Source organism: Heterodontus francisci, unplaced genomic scaffold (assembly GCF_036365525.1).
Source record: "Heterodontus francisci isolate sHetFra1 unplaced genomic scaffold, sHetFra1.hap1 HAP1_SCAFFOLD_50, whole genome shotgun sequence".
Classification (NCBI taxonomy): Eukaryota; Metazoa; Chordata; class Chondrichthyes; order Heterodontiformes; family Heterodontidae; genus Heterodontus; species Heterodontus francisci.
In genome coordinates this window covers 13,058,394-13,074,124 of record NW_027140867.1, presented here as the reverse complement: position 1 = coordinate 13,074,124, position 15,731 = coordinate 13,058,394, and positions in this window count along the sequence as shown.

Genomic DNA, 15,731 nt, shown 5'->3' with positions numbered 1-15,731 from the left:
GTCTTTGTTACTTGGTGTAAGTGTGTGTCTGTGTTACTGGGTATCAGTGTATGTCTTTGTTACTTGGTGTAAATGTGCGTCTGTGCTACTGGGTGTCAGTGTATGTCTTAGTTACTTGGTGTCAGTGTATGTATGCGTACTTGGTGTAAGTGTGTGCCTTTGTGACTTGGTGTCAGTGTATGTTTGTGTTACTTGGTGTAAGTGTATGTCTTTGTTACTTGGTGTAAGTGTATATCATTGTTACTAGGTGTCAGTGTATGTCTTTGTTACTTGGTGTAAGTGTGTGTCTGTGTTACTGAGTATCAGTGTATGTCTTTGTTACTTGGTGTAAGTGTGTGTCTGTGTCACTGGGTATCAGTGTATGTCTTTGTTACTTGGTGTCAGTGTATGTCTTTGTTACTTGGTGTCAGTGTATGTCTTTGTTACTTGTTGCAAGAGTATGTCTGTGTTACTGGGTGTCAGTGTATGTTTTTGTTAATGGGTGCCAGTGTATGTCTTTGTTACTTGGTGTCCGTGTGTGCCTTTGTTACTTGGTGTCAGTGTGTGTCTTTGTTACTTGGTGTAAGTGTGTGTCTGTGTTACTGAGTATCAGTGTATGTCTTTGTTCCTTGGTGTAAGTGTGTGTCTTTCTTACTTGGTGTCAGTGTATGTCTTTGATACTGCATGTCAGTGTATGTTTTTGTTAATGTGTGTCAGTTTATGTCTTTGTTACTTGGTGTCCGTGTGTGTCTATGTCACTCGGTGTCAGTGTATGTCTTTGTAACTGGGTGTCAGTGTATGCCTTTGTTAGTTTGTGTCGGTGTATGTCTTTGTTACTTGGTGTAGGTGTGTGTCTGTGTTACTGGGTATCAGTTTCTGTCTTTGTTACTTGGTCTAAATGTGTGTCTGTGTTACTGTGTGTCAGTGTATGTCTTAGTTACTTGGTGTCAGTGTATGTCTGCGTACTTGGTGTAAGTGTGTGCCTTTGTGACTTGGTGTCAGTGTAGCTTTGTGTTACTTGGTGTAAGTGTATGTCTTTGTTACTTGGTGTCATTGTATGTTTTTGTTACTTGGTGTAAGTGTATGTCTTTGTTACTTGGTGTCAGTGCATGTCTTTGTTACTTGGTGTAAGTGTATGTCTTTGTTACTTGGTGTCAGTGTATGTCTCTGTTACTTGGTGTAAGTGTGTGTCTGTGTTGCTGGGTTTCAGTGTATGTCTTTGTTACTTTGTGTCATTGTCTGTCTTTGTTACTTGGTGTCAGTGTATGTCTGTGTTACTTGGTGTAATTGTGTGTCTGTGTTACTGGGTATCAGTGTATGTCTTTGTTACTTGGTGTCAGTGTCTGTCTTTGTTACTTGGTGTAAGTGTATGTCTTTGTTACTTGGTGTCAGTGTATGTCTTTGTTACTTGGTGTAAGTGTGTGTCTGTGTTACTGAGTATCAGTGTATGTCTTTGTTACTTGGTGTAAGTGTGCGTCTGTGTCACTGGGTATCAGTGTATGTCTTTGTTACTTGTTGTCAGTGTATGTCTTTGTTACTTGGTGTCAGTGTATGTCTTTGTTACTTGGTGTAAGCGTGTGTCTGTGTTACTGGGAGTCAGTGTATGTTTTTGTTAATGGGTGTCAGTGTATGTCTTTGTTACTTGGTGTCCCTGTGTGCCTTTGTTACTTGGTGTCAGTGTATGTCTTTGTTACTGGGTGTAAGTGTGTGTCTGTGTAACTGAGTATCAGTGTATGTCTTTGTTACTTGGTGTAAGTGTGTGTCTGTGTTACTGGGTATCAGTGTATGTCTTTGTTACTTGGTGTCAGTGTATGTCTTTGTTACTTGGTGTAAGTGTCTGTCTGTGTTACTGGGTATCAGTGTATGTCTTTGTTACTTGGTGTCAGAGTGTGCCTTTGCTTCTTGGTGTCATTGCATGTCTTTGTTACTTGGTGTCAGTGTATGTCTGTGTACTTGGTGTAAGTGTGTGTCTCTGTTACTTAGTTCAGTGTATGTCTGTGTTACTTGGTGTAAATGTATGTCTGTGTTACTTGGTGTCTTTGTCTGTCTTTGTTACTTTGTGTAAGTGTGTGTCTGTGTTACTGGGTATCAGTGTATGTCTTTGTTACTTGTTGTCAGTGTATGTCTTTGTTACTTGGTGTCAGTGTATGTCTGTGTTACTTGGTGTAATTGTGTGTCTGTGTTACTGGGTATCAGTGTATGTCTTTGTTACTTGGTGTAAGTGTGTGTCTGTGTTATTGGGTATCAGTGTATGTCGTTGTTACTTGGTGACTGTGTATGTCTTTGTTACTTGGTATCAGAGTGTGTCTTTGTTACTTCGTGTCAGTGTGTGTCTTTGTTACTCGGTGTCAGTGTTTGTCTTTGTTACCGTGTTTCAGTGAATGTCTATGTGACTTGGTGTTAGTTTGTGTCTGTTGTACTGGGTATCAGTGTCTGTCTTTGATACTTAGAGTAAGTGTATGTCTTTCCAACTTGGTGTCAGTGTATGTCTGTGTTACTTGGTGTAATTGTGTGTCTGTGTTACTGGGTATCAGTGTATGTCTTTGTTACTTGGTGTCAGTGTTGTCTTTGTTACTTGGTGTAAGTGTATGTCTTTGTTACTTGGTGTCAGTGTATGTCTTTGTTACTTGGTGTAAGTGTGTGTCTGTGTTACTGAGTATCAGTGTATGTCTTTGTTCCATGGTGTAAGTGTGTGTCTGTGTGACTGGGTATCAGTGTCTGTCTTTGTTACTTGCTGTCAGTGTATGTCTTTGTTACTTGGTGTAAGTGTGTGTCTGTGTTACTGAGTATCAGTGTATGTCTTTGTTCCATGGTGGAAGTGTGTGTCTGTGGGACTGAGTATCAGTGTATGTCTTTGTTACTTGCTGTCAGTGTATGTCTTTGTTACTTGATGTCAGTGCACGTCTTTGTTACTGGGTGTCATTGTATGTTTTTGTTAATGGGTGTCAGTGTATGTCTTTGTTACTTGGTATCCGTGTGTCTGTGTTACTGGGTGTCAGTGTATGTCTTTGTTACTGTGTGTCAGTGTATGCCTTTGTTACTTGGTATCCGTGTGTGTCTGTGTAACTGAGTATCAGTGTATGTCTTTGTTACTTGGTGTAAGTGTGTGTCTGTGTTACTGGGTATCAGTGTAAGTCTTTGTTACTTGGTGTCAGTGTATGTCTTTGTTACTTGGTGTGAGTGTGTGTCTGTGTTACTGGGTATCAGTGAATTTCTTTGTTACTTGGTGTCAGTGTATGTCCTTGTTACTTGGTGTAAGTGTGTGTCTGTGTTACAGGGTATCAGTGTATGTCTTTGTTACTTGGTGTCAGTGTGTGCCTTTGTTACTTGGTGTCATTGTGTGACTTTGTTACTGGGTGTCAGTGTATGCCTTTGTTACTGGGTGTCAGTGTATGTCTTTGTGACTTGGTGTAAGTGTGTGTATGAGTTGCTGGGTATCAGTGTCTGTCATTGTTACTTTTTGTAAATGTGTGTCTGTGTTGCTGGGTATCAGTGTATGTCTTTGTTACTTGGTGTATGTGTGTGTCTGTGTTATTGGGTATCAGTGTATGTCGTTGTTACTTGGTGACTGTGTATGTCTTTTTTACTTGGTGTCAGTGTGTGTCTTTGTTACTTCGTGTCAGTGTGTGACTTTGTTACTGGGTGTCTGTGTTTGTCTTTGTTACTGGGTGTCAGTGTATGTCTTTGTTACTTGGAATAAGTGTTTGTCTGTGTTACTTGGTATCAGTGTATGTCTTTGTTACTTGGTGTCAGTGTATGTCTGTGTACTTGATTCAAGAGTTTGTCTTTGTTACTTGGCGTCAGTGTGTGTCTGTGTTACTTGGTGTAAGTGTATGTCTTTGTTACTTGGTGTCAGTTTATGTCTTTGTTACTGGGTGTAAGTGTATGTCTTTGTTACTTGGTGTCAGTGCATGTCATTGTTACTTGGTGTAAGTGTATGTCTTTGTTACTTGGTGTCAATGTAAGTCTCTGTTACTTGGTGTAAGTGTGTGTCTGTGTTACTGTGTATCAGTGTATGTCTTTGTTAGTTGGTGTCATTGTCTGTCTTTGTTACTTTGTGTAAGTGTGTGTCTGTGTTACAGGGTATCAGTTTATGTCTTTGTTACTTGGTGTCAGTGTATGTCTTTGTTACTTGGTGTAAGTGTATGTCTTTGTTACTTGGTGTCAGTGTATGTCTGTGTTACTTGGTGTAAGTGTATGTCTTTGTTACTTGGTGTCAGTGGATGTCTTTGTTCCTTGGTGTAAGTGTATGTCTTTGTTACTTGGTGTCAGTGTATGTCTTTGTTACTTGGTGTAAGTGTATGTCTTTGCTACTTGGTGTCAGTGTATGTCTTTGATACTTGGTGTAAGTGTATGTCTTTGTTACTGGGTATCAGTGTCTGTCTTTGTTACTTGGTGTAAGTGTATGTCTTTGTTACTTTGTGTCAGTGTATGTCTTTGTTACTTGGTGGAAGTGTATGTCTTTGTTACTTGGTGTAAGTGTGTGCCTGTGTTGCTGGGTATCAGTGTATGTCTTTGTTACTTGATATAAGTGTGTGTCTGTGTTACTGGGTATCAGTGTATGTCTTTGTTACTTGGTGTCAGTGTATGTCTCTGTTATTTGGTGTAAGTGTGTGTCTGTGTTGCTGGGTTTCAGTGTATGTCTTTGTTACTTGGTGTCATTGTCTGTCTTTGTTACTTGGTGTCAGTGTATGTCTGTGTTACTTGGTGTAATTGTGTGTCTGCGTTACTGGGTATCAGTGTATGTCTTTGTTACTTGGTGTCAGTGTCTGTCTTTGTTACTTGGTGTAAGTGTATGTCTTTGTTACTTGGTGTCAGTGTATGTCTTTGTTACTTGGTGTAAGTGTGTGTCTGTGTTACTGAGTATCAATGTATGTCTTTGTTACTTGGTGTAAGTGTGCGTCTGTGTCACTGGGTATCAGTGTATGTCTTTGTTACTTGTTGTCAGTGTATGTCTTTGTTACTTGGTGTCAGTGTATGTCTTTGTTACTTGGTGTAAGCGTGTGTCTGTGTTACTGGGAGTCAGTGTATGTTTTTGTTAATGGGTGTCAGTGTATGTCTTTGTTACTTGGTGTCCGTGTGTGCCTTTGTTACTTGGTGTCAGTGTATGTCTTTGTTACTGGGTGTAAGTGTGTGTCTGTGTAACTGAGTATCAGTGTATGTCTTTGTTACTTGGTGTAAGTGTGTGTCTGTGTTACTGGGTATCAGTGTATGTCTTTGTTACTTGGTGTCAGTGTATGTCTTTGTTACTTGGTGTAAGTGTCTGTCTGTGTTACTGGGTGTCAGTGTATGTCTTTGTTACTTGGTGTAAGTGTATGTCTTTGTTACTTTGTGTCAGTGTATGTCTTTGTTACTTGGTGGAAGTGTATGTCTTTGTTACTTGGTGTAAGTGTGTGCCTGTGTTGCTGGGTATCAGTGTATGTCTTTGTTACTTGATGTAAGTGTGTGTCTGTGTTACTGGGTATCAGTGTATGTCTTTGTTACTTGGTGTCAGTGTATGTCTCTGTTACTTGGTGTAAGTGTGTGTCTGTGTTGCTGGGTTTCAGTGTATGTCTTTGTTACTTGGTGTCATTGTCTGTCTTTGTTACTTGGTGTCAGTGTATGTCTGTGTTACTTGGTGTAATTGTGTGTCTGTGTTACTGGATATCAGTGTATGTCTTTGTTACTTGGTGTCAGTGTCTGTCTTTGTTACTTGGTGTAAGTGTATGTCTTTGTTACTTGGTGTCAGTGTATGTCTTTGTTACTTGGTGTAAGTGTGTGTCTGTGTTACTGAGTATCAGTGTATGTCTTTGTTACTTGGTGTAAGTGTGCGTCTGTGTCACTGGGTATCAGTGTATGTCTTTGTTACTTGTTGTCAGTGTATGTCTTTGTTACTTGGTGTCATTGTATGTCTTTGTTACTTGGTGTAAGCGTGTGTCTGTGTTACTGGGAGTCAGTGTATGTTTTTGTTAATGGGTGTCAGTGTATGTCTTTGTTACTTGGTGTCCCTGTGTGCCTTTGTTACTTGGTGTCAGTGTATGTCTTTGTTACTGGGTGTAAGTGTGTGTCTGTGTAACTGAGTATCAGTGTATGTCTTTGTTACTTGGTGTAAGTGTGTGTCTGTGTTACTGGGTATCAGTGTATGTCTTTGTTACTTGGTGTCAGTGTATGTCTTTGTTACTTGGTGTAAGTGTCTGTCTGTGTTACTGTGTGTCAGTGTATGTCTTTGTTACTTGGTGTCAGAGTGTGCCTTTGCTTCTTGGTGTCATTGCATGTCTTTGTTACTTGGTGTCAGTGTATGTCTGTGTACTTGGTGTAAGTGTGTGTCTTTGTTACTTAGTTCAGTGTATGTCTGTGTTACTTGGTGTAAATGTATGTTTTTGTTACTTGGTGTCTTTGTCTGTCTTTGTTACTTTGTGTAAGTGTGTGTCTGTGTTACTGGGTATCAGTGTATGTCTTTGTTACTTGTTGTCAGTGTCAGTCTTTGTTACTTGGTGTCCGTGTATGTCTGTGTTACTTGGTGTAAGTGTGTGTCTTTGTTACTTGGTGTCAGTGCATGTCTGTGTTACTTTTTGTAAGTGTGTGTCTTTGTTACTTGGTGTCAGTGTATGTCTTTATTACTTGGTGTCATTGTATGTCTTTGTTACATGGTGTAAGCGTGTGTCTGTGTCACTGGGTATCAGTGTATGTCTTTGTTACTTGGTGTCTGTGTATGTCTGTGATACTTGGTGTCAGTGTGTGTCTTTGTTACTTCGTGTCAGTGTGTGACTTTGTTACTGGGTGTCTGTGTTTGTCTTTGTTACTGGGTGTCAGTGTATGTCTTTGTTACTTGGAATAAGTGTTTGTCTGTGTTACTTGGTATCAGTGTATGTCTTTGTTACTTGGTGTCATTGTATGTCTGTGTACTTGATTCAAGAGTTTGTCTTTGTTACTTGGCGTCAGTGTGTGTCTGTGTTACTTCGTGTAAGTGTATGTCTTTGTTACTTGGTGTCAGTGTATGTCTTTGTTACTGGGTGTAAGTGTATGTCTTTGTTACTTGGTGTCAGTGCATGTCTTTGTTACTTGGTGTAAGTGTATGTCTTTGTTACTTGGTGTCAATGTAAGTCTCTGTTACTTGGTGTAAGTGTGTGTCTGTGTTACTGTGTATCAGTGTATGTCTTTGTTAGTTGGTGTCATTGTCTGTCTTTGTTACTTTGTGTAAGTGTGTGTCTGTGTTACTGGGTATCAATGTATGTCTTTGTTACTTGGTGTCAATGTATGTCTTTGTTACTTGGTGTCAGTGTATGTCTGTGTTACTTGATGTAAGTGTGTGTCTGTGTTACTGGGTATCAGTTTATGTCTTTGTTACTTGGTGTCAGTGTATGTCTTTGTTGCTTGGTGTAAGTGTATGTCTTTGTTACTTGGTGTCAGTGTATGTCTGTGTTACTTGGTGTAAGTGTATGTCTTTGTTACTTGGTGTCAGTGGATGTCTTTGTTCCTTGTTGTAAGTGTATGTCTTTGTTACTTGGTGTCAGTGTATGTCTTTGATACTTGGTGTAAGTGTATGTCTTTATTACTTGGTGTCAGTGTATGTCTTTGATACTTGGTGTAAGTGTATGTCTTTGTTACTGGGTATCAGTGTCTGTCTTTGTTACTTGGTGTAAGTGTATGTCTTTGTTACTTTGTGTCAGTGTATGTCTTTGTTACTTGGTGGAAGTGTATGTCTTTGTTACTTGGTGTAAGTGTGTGCCTGTGTTGCTGGGTATCAGTGTATGTCTTTGTTACTTGATGTAAGTGTGTGTCTGTGTTACTGGGTATCAGTGTCTGTCTTTGTTTCTTGGTGTCTGTGTATGTCTTTGTTACTTGGTGTAAGTGTGCGTCTTTGTTACTTGGTGTCAGTGTGTGTCTTTGTTACTGGGTGTCAGTGTTTGTCTTTGTTACTGGGTGTCAGTGTATGTCTTTGTGACTTGGTGTTAGTGTCTGTCTGTGTTACTGGGTATCAGTGTCTGTCTTTGTTACTTGGTGTAATTGTGTGTCTGTGTTACTGGGTATCAGTGTATGTCTTAGTTACTTGGTGTCAGTGTATGTCTGTGTACTTGATGGATGTGTGTGTCTTTGTTACTTGGTGTCAGTGTATGTCTTTGTTACTTGGTGTAAGTGTATGTCTTTGTTTCTTGTTGTCAGTGCATATCTTTGTTTCTTGGTGTCAGTGTATGTCTTTGTTACTTGGTGTAAGCGTGTGTCTGTGTTACTGGGTGTCAGTTTATGTTTTTGTTAATGTGTGTCAGTGTATGTCTTTGTTACTTGGTGTCCGTGTGTGCCTTCGTTACTTGGTGTCAGTGTATGTCTTTGTTACTTGGTGTAAGTGTGTTTCTGTGTTACTGAGTATCAGTGTATGTCTTTGTTCCTTGGTGTAAGTGTGTGTCTGTGTTACTGGGTATCAGTGTATGTCTTTCTTACTTGGTGTCAGTGTATGTCTTTGATACTGCATGTCAGTGTATGTTTTTGTTAATGGGTGTCAGTATCTGTCTTTGTTACTTGGTGTCCGTGTGTGTCTATGTTACTCGGTGTCAGTGTATGTCTTAGTTACTGGGTGTCAGTGTATGCCTTTGTTAGTTGGTGTCGGTGTATGTCTTTGTTACTTGGTGTAGGTGTGTGTCTGTGTAACTGAGTATCAGTGTATGTCTTTGTTACTTGGTGTAAGTGTGTGTCTGTGTTACTGGGTATCAGTTTCTGTCTTTGTTACTTGGTGTAAATGTGTGTCTGTGTTACTGGGTGTCAGTGTATGTCTTAGTTACTTGGTGTCAGTGTATGTCTGCGTACTTGGTGTAAGTGTGTGCCTTTGTGACTTGGTGTCAGTGTAGCTTTGTGTTACTTGGTGTAAGTGTATGTCTTTGTTACTTGGTGTCAGTGTATGTTTTTGTTACTTGGTGTAAGTGTATGTCTTTGTTACTTGGTGTCAGTGCATGTCTTTGTTACTTGGTGTAAGTGTGTGTCTGTGTTGCTGGGTATCAGTGTATGTCTTTGTTACTTGGTGTCATTGTCTGTCTTTGTTACTTGGTGTAAGTGTTTGTCTGTGTTACTGGGTATCAGTGTATGTCTTTGTTACTTGGTGTCAGTGTATGTCTGTGTTACGTGGTGTAATTGTGTGTCTGTGTTACTGGGTATCAGTGCATGTCTTTGTTACTTGGTGTCAGTGTATGTCTTTGTTAGTTGGTGTAAGTGTATGTCTTTGTTACTTGGTGTCAGTGTATGTCTTTGTTACTTGGTGTAAGTGTGTGTCTGTGTTACTGAGTATCAGTGTATGTCTTTGTTACTTGGTGTAAGTGTTTGTCTGTGTCACAGGGTATCAGTGTATGTCTTTGTTACTTGGTATCAGTGTATGTCTTTGTTGCTTGGTGTCAGTGTATGTCTTTGTTACTTGGTGTAAGCGTGTGTCTGTGTTACTGGGTGTCAGTGTATATTTTTGTTAATGGGTGTCATTGTATGTCTTTGTTACTTGGTGTCCGTGTGTGCCTTTGTTACTTGGTGTCAGTGTATGTCTTTGTTACTTGGTGTAAGTGTGTGTCTGTGTAACTGAGTATCAGTGTATGTCTTTGTTACTTGGTGTAAGTGTGTGTCTGTGTTAATGGGTATCAGTGTATGTCTTTGTTACTTGGTGTCAGTGTATGTCTTTGTTACTTGGTGTAAGTGTCTGTCTGTGTTACTGGGTATCAGTGTATGTCTTTGTTACTTGGTGTCAGAGTGTGCCTTTGCTGCTTGGTGTCATTGCATGTCTTTGTTACTTGGTGTCAGTGTATGTCTGTGTACTTGGTGTAAGTGTGTGTCTTTGTTACTTGGTGTCTTTGTCTGTCTTTGTTACTTGGTGTAAGTGTGTGTCTGTGTTACCGGGTATCAGTGTATGTCTTTGTTACTTGTTGTCAGTGTGTGTCTATGTCATTGGGTATCAGTGTATGTCGTTGTTACTTGGTGACTGTGTATGTCTTTGTTACTTGGTGTCAGTGTGTGTCTTTGTTACTTCGTGTCAGTGTGTGTCTTTGTTACTAGGTGTCAGTGTTTGTCTTTGTTACTGGGTGTCAGTGTATGGCTTTGTGACTTGGTGTTAGTGTGTGTCTGTGGTACTGGGTATCAGTGTCTGTCTTTGTTACTTAGAGTAAGTGTGTATCTGTGTTACTGGGTATCAGTGTATGTCTTTGTTACTTGGTGTCAGTGCATGTCTGTGTACTTGGTGTAAGTGTGTGTCTTTGTTACTTTATGTCAGTGTATGTCTGTGTTACTTGGTGTAAGTGTATGTCTTTGTTACTTGGTGTCAGTGTATGTCTGTGTTACTTGGTGTAATTGTGTGTCTGTGTTACTGGGTATCAGTATATGTCTTTGTTACTTGGAGTCAGTGTATGTCTTCGTTACTTGGTGTAAGTGTATGTCTTTGTTACTTGGTGTCAGTGTATGTCTGTGTTACTTGGTGTAATTGTGTGTCTGTGTTACTGGGTATCAGTGTATGTCTTTGTTACTTGGTGTCAGTGTATGTCTTTGTTACTTGGTGTAATTGTATGTCTTTGTTACTTGGTGTCAGTGTATGTCTTTGTTAATTGGTGTAAGTGTGTGTCTGTGTTACTGAGTATCAGTATATGTCTTTGTTCCATGGTGTAAGTGTGTGTCTGTGTGACTGGGTATCAGTGTATGTCTTTGTTACTTGCTGTCAGTGTATGTCTTTGTTACTTGGTGTCAGTGTATTTCTTTGTTACTTGGTGTAAGTGTGTGTCTGTGTTACTGAGTATCAGTATATGTCTTTGTTCCATGGTGTAAGTGTGTGTTTGTGGGACTGGGTATCAGTGTATGTCTTTGTTACTTGCTGTCAGTGGATGTCTTTGTTACTTGATGTCAGTGTATGTCTTTGTTACTGGGTGTCATTGTATGTTTTTGTTAATGGGTGTCAGTGTATGTCTTTGTTACTTGGTATCCGTGTGTCTGTGTTACTGGTTGTCAGTGTATGTCTTTGTTACTGTGTGTCAGTGTATGCCTTTGTTCCTTGGTATCCGTGTGTGTCTGTGGAACTGAGTATCAGTGTATGTCTTTGTTACTTGGTGTAAGTGTGTTTCTGTGTTACTGGGTGTCAGTGTAAGTCTTTGTTACTTGGTGTCAGTGTATGTCCTTGTTACTTGGTGTAAGTGTGTGTCTGTGTTACTGGGTATCAGTGTATGTCTTTGTTACTTGGTGTCAGTGTATGCCTTTGTTACTTGGTGTCATTGTGTGACTTTGTTACTGGGTGTCAGTGTATGCCTTTGTTACTGGGTGTCAGTGTATGTCTTTGTGACTTGGTGTAAGTGTGTGTATGAGTTGCTGGGTATCAGCGTCTGTCATTGTTACTTTTTGTAAATGTTTGTCTGTGTTACTAGGTGTCAGTGTTTGTCTTTGTTACTGGGTGTCAGTGTATGTCTTTGTGACTTGGTGTTAGTGTGTGTCTGTGGTACTGGGTATCAGTGTCTGTCTTTGTTACTTAGAGTAAGTGTGTATCTGTGTTACTGGGTATCAGTGAAAGTCTTTGTTACCTGGTGTCCGTGTATGTCTGTGTTACTTGGTGTAAGTGTGTGTCTTTGTTACTTGGTGTCAGTGCATGTCTGTGTTACTTGGTGTAAGTGTGTGTCTTTTATACTTGGTGTCAGTGTATGTCTTTGTTACTTGGTGTCATTGTATGTCTTTGTTACATGGTGTAAGTGTGTGTCTGTGTGACTGGGTATCAGTGTATGTCTTTGTTACTTGGTGTCTGAGTATGTCTGTGATACTTTGTGTAAGTGTGTGTCTGTGTTGCTGGGTATCAGTGTATGTCTTTGTTACTTGGTGTATGTGTGTGTCTGTGTTATTGGGTATCAGTGCATGTCGTTGTTACCTGGTGACTGTGCATGTCTTTGTTACTTGGTGTCAGTGTGTGTCTTTGTTACTTCGTGTCAGTGTGTGTCTTTGTAACTGGGTGTCTGTGTTTGTCTTTGTTACTGGGTGTCAGTGTATGTCTTTGTGACTTGGTGTTAGTGTGTGTCTGTGGTACTGGGTATCAGTGTCTGTCTTTGTTACTTGGAGTAAGTGTGTGTCTGTGTTACTGGGTATCAGTGTATGTCTTTGTTACTTGGTGTCAGTGTATGTCTGTGTACTTGGTGTAAGTGTGTGTCTTTGTTACTTGGTGTCAGTGTGTGTCTGTGTTACTTGGTGTAAGTGTATGTCTTTGTTACTTGGTGTCAGTGTATGTCTTTGTTACTGGGATTAAGTGTATGTCTTTGTTACTTGGTGTCAGTGCATGTCTTTGTTACTTGGTGTAAGTGTATATCTTTGTTACTTGGTGTCAGTGTAAGTCTCTGTTACTTGGTGTATGTGTGTGTCTGTGTTACTGTGTATCAGTGTATGTCTTTGTTAGTTGGTGTCATTGTCCGTCTTTGTTACTTTGTGTAAGTGTGTGTCTGTGTTACTGGGTATCAATGTATGTCTTTGTAACTTGGTGTAAGTGTATATCTTTGTTACTTGGCGTCAGTGTATGTCTGTGTTACTTGGTGTAAGTGTGTGTCTGTGTTACTGGGTATCAGTTTATGTCTTTGTTACTTGGTGTCAGTGTATGTCTTTGCTACTTGGTGTAAGTGTATGTCTTTGTTACTTGGTGTCAGTGTATGTCTGTGTTACTTGGTGCAAGTGTATGTCTTTGTTACTTGGTGTCAGTGGATGTCTTTTTTCCTTGGTGCAAGTGTATGTCTTTGTTACTTGGTGTCAGTGTATGTCTGTGTTTCTGGGTATCAGTGTCTGTCTTTGTTACTTGGTGTAAGTGTATGTCTTTGTTACTTTGTGTCAGTGTATGTCTTTGTTACTTGGTGGAAGTGTATGTCTTTGTTACTTGGTGTACGTGTGTGCCTGTGTTGCTGGGTATCAGTGTATGTCTTTGTTACTTGGTGTAAGTGTGTGTCTGTGTTACTGGGTATCAGTGTCTGTCTTTGTTTCTTGGTGTAAGTGTGTGTCTTTGTTACTTCGTGTCAGTGTGTGTCTTTGTTACTAGGTGTCAGTGTTTGTCTTTGTTACTGGGTTTCTGTGAATGTCTTTGTGACTTTGTGTTAGTGTGTGTCTGTGGTACTGGGTATCAGTGTCTGTCTTTGTTACTTAGAGTAAGTGTATGAATTTCTAACTTGGTGTCAGTGTATGTCTGTGTTACTTGGTGTAATTGTGTGTCTGTGTTACTGGGTATCAGTGTATGTCTTTGTTACTTGGTGTCAGTGTTGTCTTTGTTACTTGGTGTAAGTGTATGTCTTTGTTACTTGGTGTCAGTGTATGTCTTTGTTACTTGGTGTAAGTGTGTGTCTGTGTTACTGAGTATCAGTGTATGTCTTTGTTCCATGGTGTAAGTGTGTGTCTGTGTGACTGGGTATCACTGTATGTCTTTGTTACTTGCTGTCAGTGTATGTCTTTGTTACTTGGTGTCATTGTATGTCTTTGTTACTTGGTGTAAGTGTGTGTCTGTGGGACTGAGTATCAGTGTATGTCTTTGTTACTTGCTGTCAGTGTATGTCTTTGTTACTTGATGTCAGTGTATGTCTTTGTTACTGGGTGGCATTGTATGTTTTTGTTAATGGGTGTCAGTGTATGTCTTTGTTACTTCGTATCCGTGTGTCTGTGTTGTTGGGTGTCAGTGTATGTCTTTGTTACTGTGTGTCAGTGTATGCCTTTGTTACTTGGTATCCGTGTGTGTCTGTGTAACTGAGTATCAGTGTATGTCTTTGTTACTTGGTGTAAGTGTGTGTCTGTGTTACTGGGTATCAGTGTAAGTCTTTGTTACTTGGTGCCAGTGTATGTCTTTGTTACTTGGTGTGAGTGTGTGTCTGTGTTACTGGGTATCAGTGAATTTCTTTGTTACTTGGTGTCAGTGTATGTCCTTGTTACTTGGTGTAAGTGTGTGTCTGTGTTACAGGGTATCAGTGCATGTCTTTGTTACTTGGTGTCAGTGTGTGCCTTTGTTACTTGGTGTCATTGAGTGACTTTGTTACTGGGTGTCAGTGTATGTCTTTGTGACTTGGTGTAAGTGTGTGTATGAGTTGCTGGGTATCAGTGTCTGTCATTGTTACTTTTTGTAAATGTGTGTCTGTGTTACTGGGTTTCAGTGTCACTCTTTGTTACTTGGTGTCCGTGCATGTCTGTGTTACTTGGTGTAAGTGTGTGTCTTTGTTACTTGGTGTCAGTGTATGTCTTTGTTACTTGGTGTCATTGTATGTCTTTGTTACATGGTGTAAGTGTGTGTCTGTGTCACTGGGTATCAGTGTATGTCTTTGTTACTTGGTGTCTGTGTATGTCTGTGATACTTGGTGTAAGTGTGTGTCTGTGTTGCTGGGTATCAGTGTATGTCTTTGTTACTTGGTGTATGTGTGTGTCTGTGTTATTGGGTAACAGTGTATGTCGTTGTTACTTGGTGACTGTGTATGTCTTTGTTACTTGGTGTCAGTGTGTGTCTTTGTTACTTCGTGTCAGTGTGTGACTTTGTTACTGGGTGTCTGTGTTTGTCTTTGTTACTGGGTGTCAGTGTATGTCTTTGTGACTTGGTGTTAGTGTGTGTCTGTGTCACTGGGTATCAGTGTCTGTCTTTGTTACTTGGAATAAGTGTGTGTCTGTGTTACTGGGTATCAGCGTATGTCTTTGTTACTTGGTGTCAGTGTATGTCTGTGTACTTGGTGCAAGAGTTTGTCTTTGTTACTTGGTGTCAGTGTGTGTCTGTGTTACTTGGTGTAAGTGTATGTCTTTGTTACTTGGTGTCAGTGTATGTCTTTGTTACTGGGTGTAATTGTATGTCTTTGTTACTTGGTGTCAGTGCATGTCTTTGTTACTTGGTGTAAGTGTATGTCTTTGTTACTTGGTGTCAGTGTGTGCCTTTGTTACTTGGTGTCATTGTGTGACTTTGTTACTGGGTGTCAGTGTATGCCTTTGTTACTGGGTGTCAGTGTATGTCTTTGTGACTTGGTGTAAGTGTGTGTATGAGTTGCTGGGTATCAGTGTCTGTCATTGTTACTTTTTGTAAATGTGTGTCTGTGTTACTGGGTATCAGTGAAAGTCTTTGTTACTTGGTGTCCGTGTATGTCTGTGTTACTTGGTGTAAGTGTGTGTCTTTGTTACTTGGTGACAGTGCATGTCTGTGTTACTTGGTTTAAGTGTGTGTCTTTTTTACTTGGTGTCAGTGTATGTCTTTGTTACTTGGTGTCCTTGTATGTCTTTGTTACATGGTGTAAGTGTGTGTCTGTGTGACTGGGTATCAGTGTATGTCTTTGTTACTTGGTGTCTGTGTATGTCTGTGATACTTTGTGTAAGTGTGTGTCTGTGTTGCTGGGTATCAGTGTATGTCTTTCTTACTTGGTGTATGTGTGTGTCTGTGTTATTGGTTATCAGTGTATGTCGTTGTTACCTGGTGACTGTGCATGTCATTGTTACTTGGTGTCAGTGTGTGTCTTTGTTACTTCGTGTCAGTGTGTGTCTTTGTTACTGGGTGTCTGTGCTTGTCTTTGTTACTGGGTGTCAGTGTATGTCTTTGTGACTTGGTGTTAGTGTGTGTCTGTCGTACTGGGTATCAGTGTCTGTCTTTGTTACTTGGAGTAAGTGTGTGTCTGTGTTACTGGGTATCAGTGTATGTCTTTGTTACTTGGTGTCAGTGTATGTCTGTTTACTTGGTGTAAGTGTGTGTCTTTGTTACTTGGTGTCAGTGTGTGTCTGTGTTACTTGGTGTAAGTGTATGTCTTTGTTACTTGGTGTCAGTGTATGTCTTTGTTACTGGGATTAAGTGT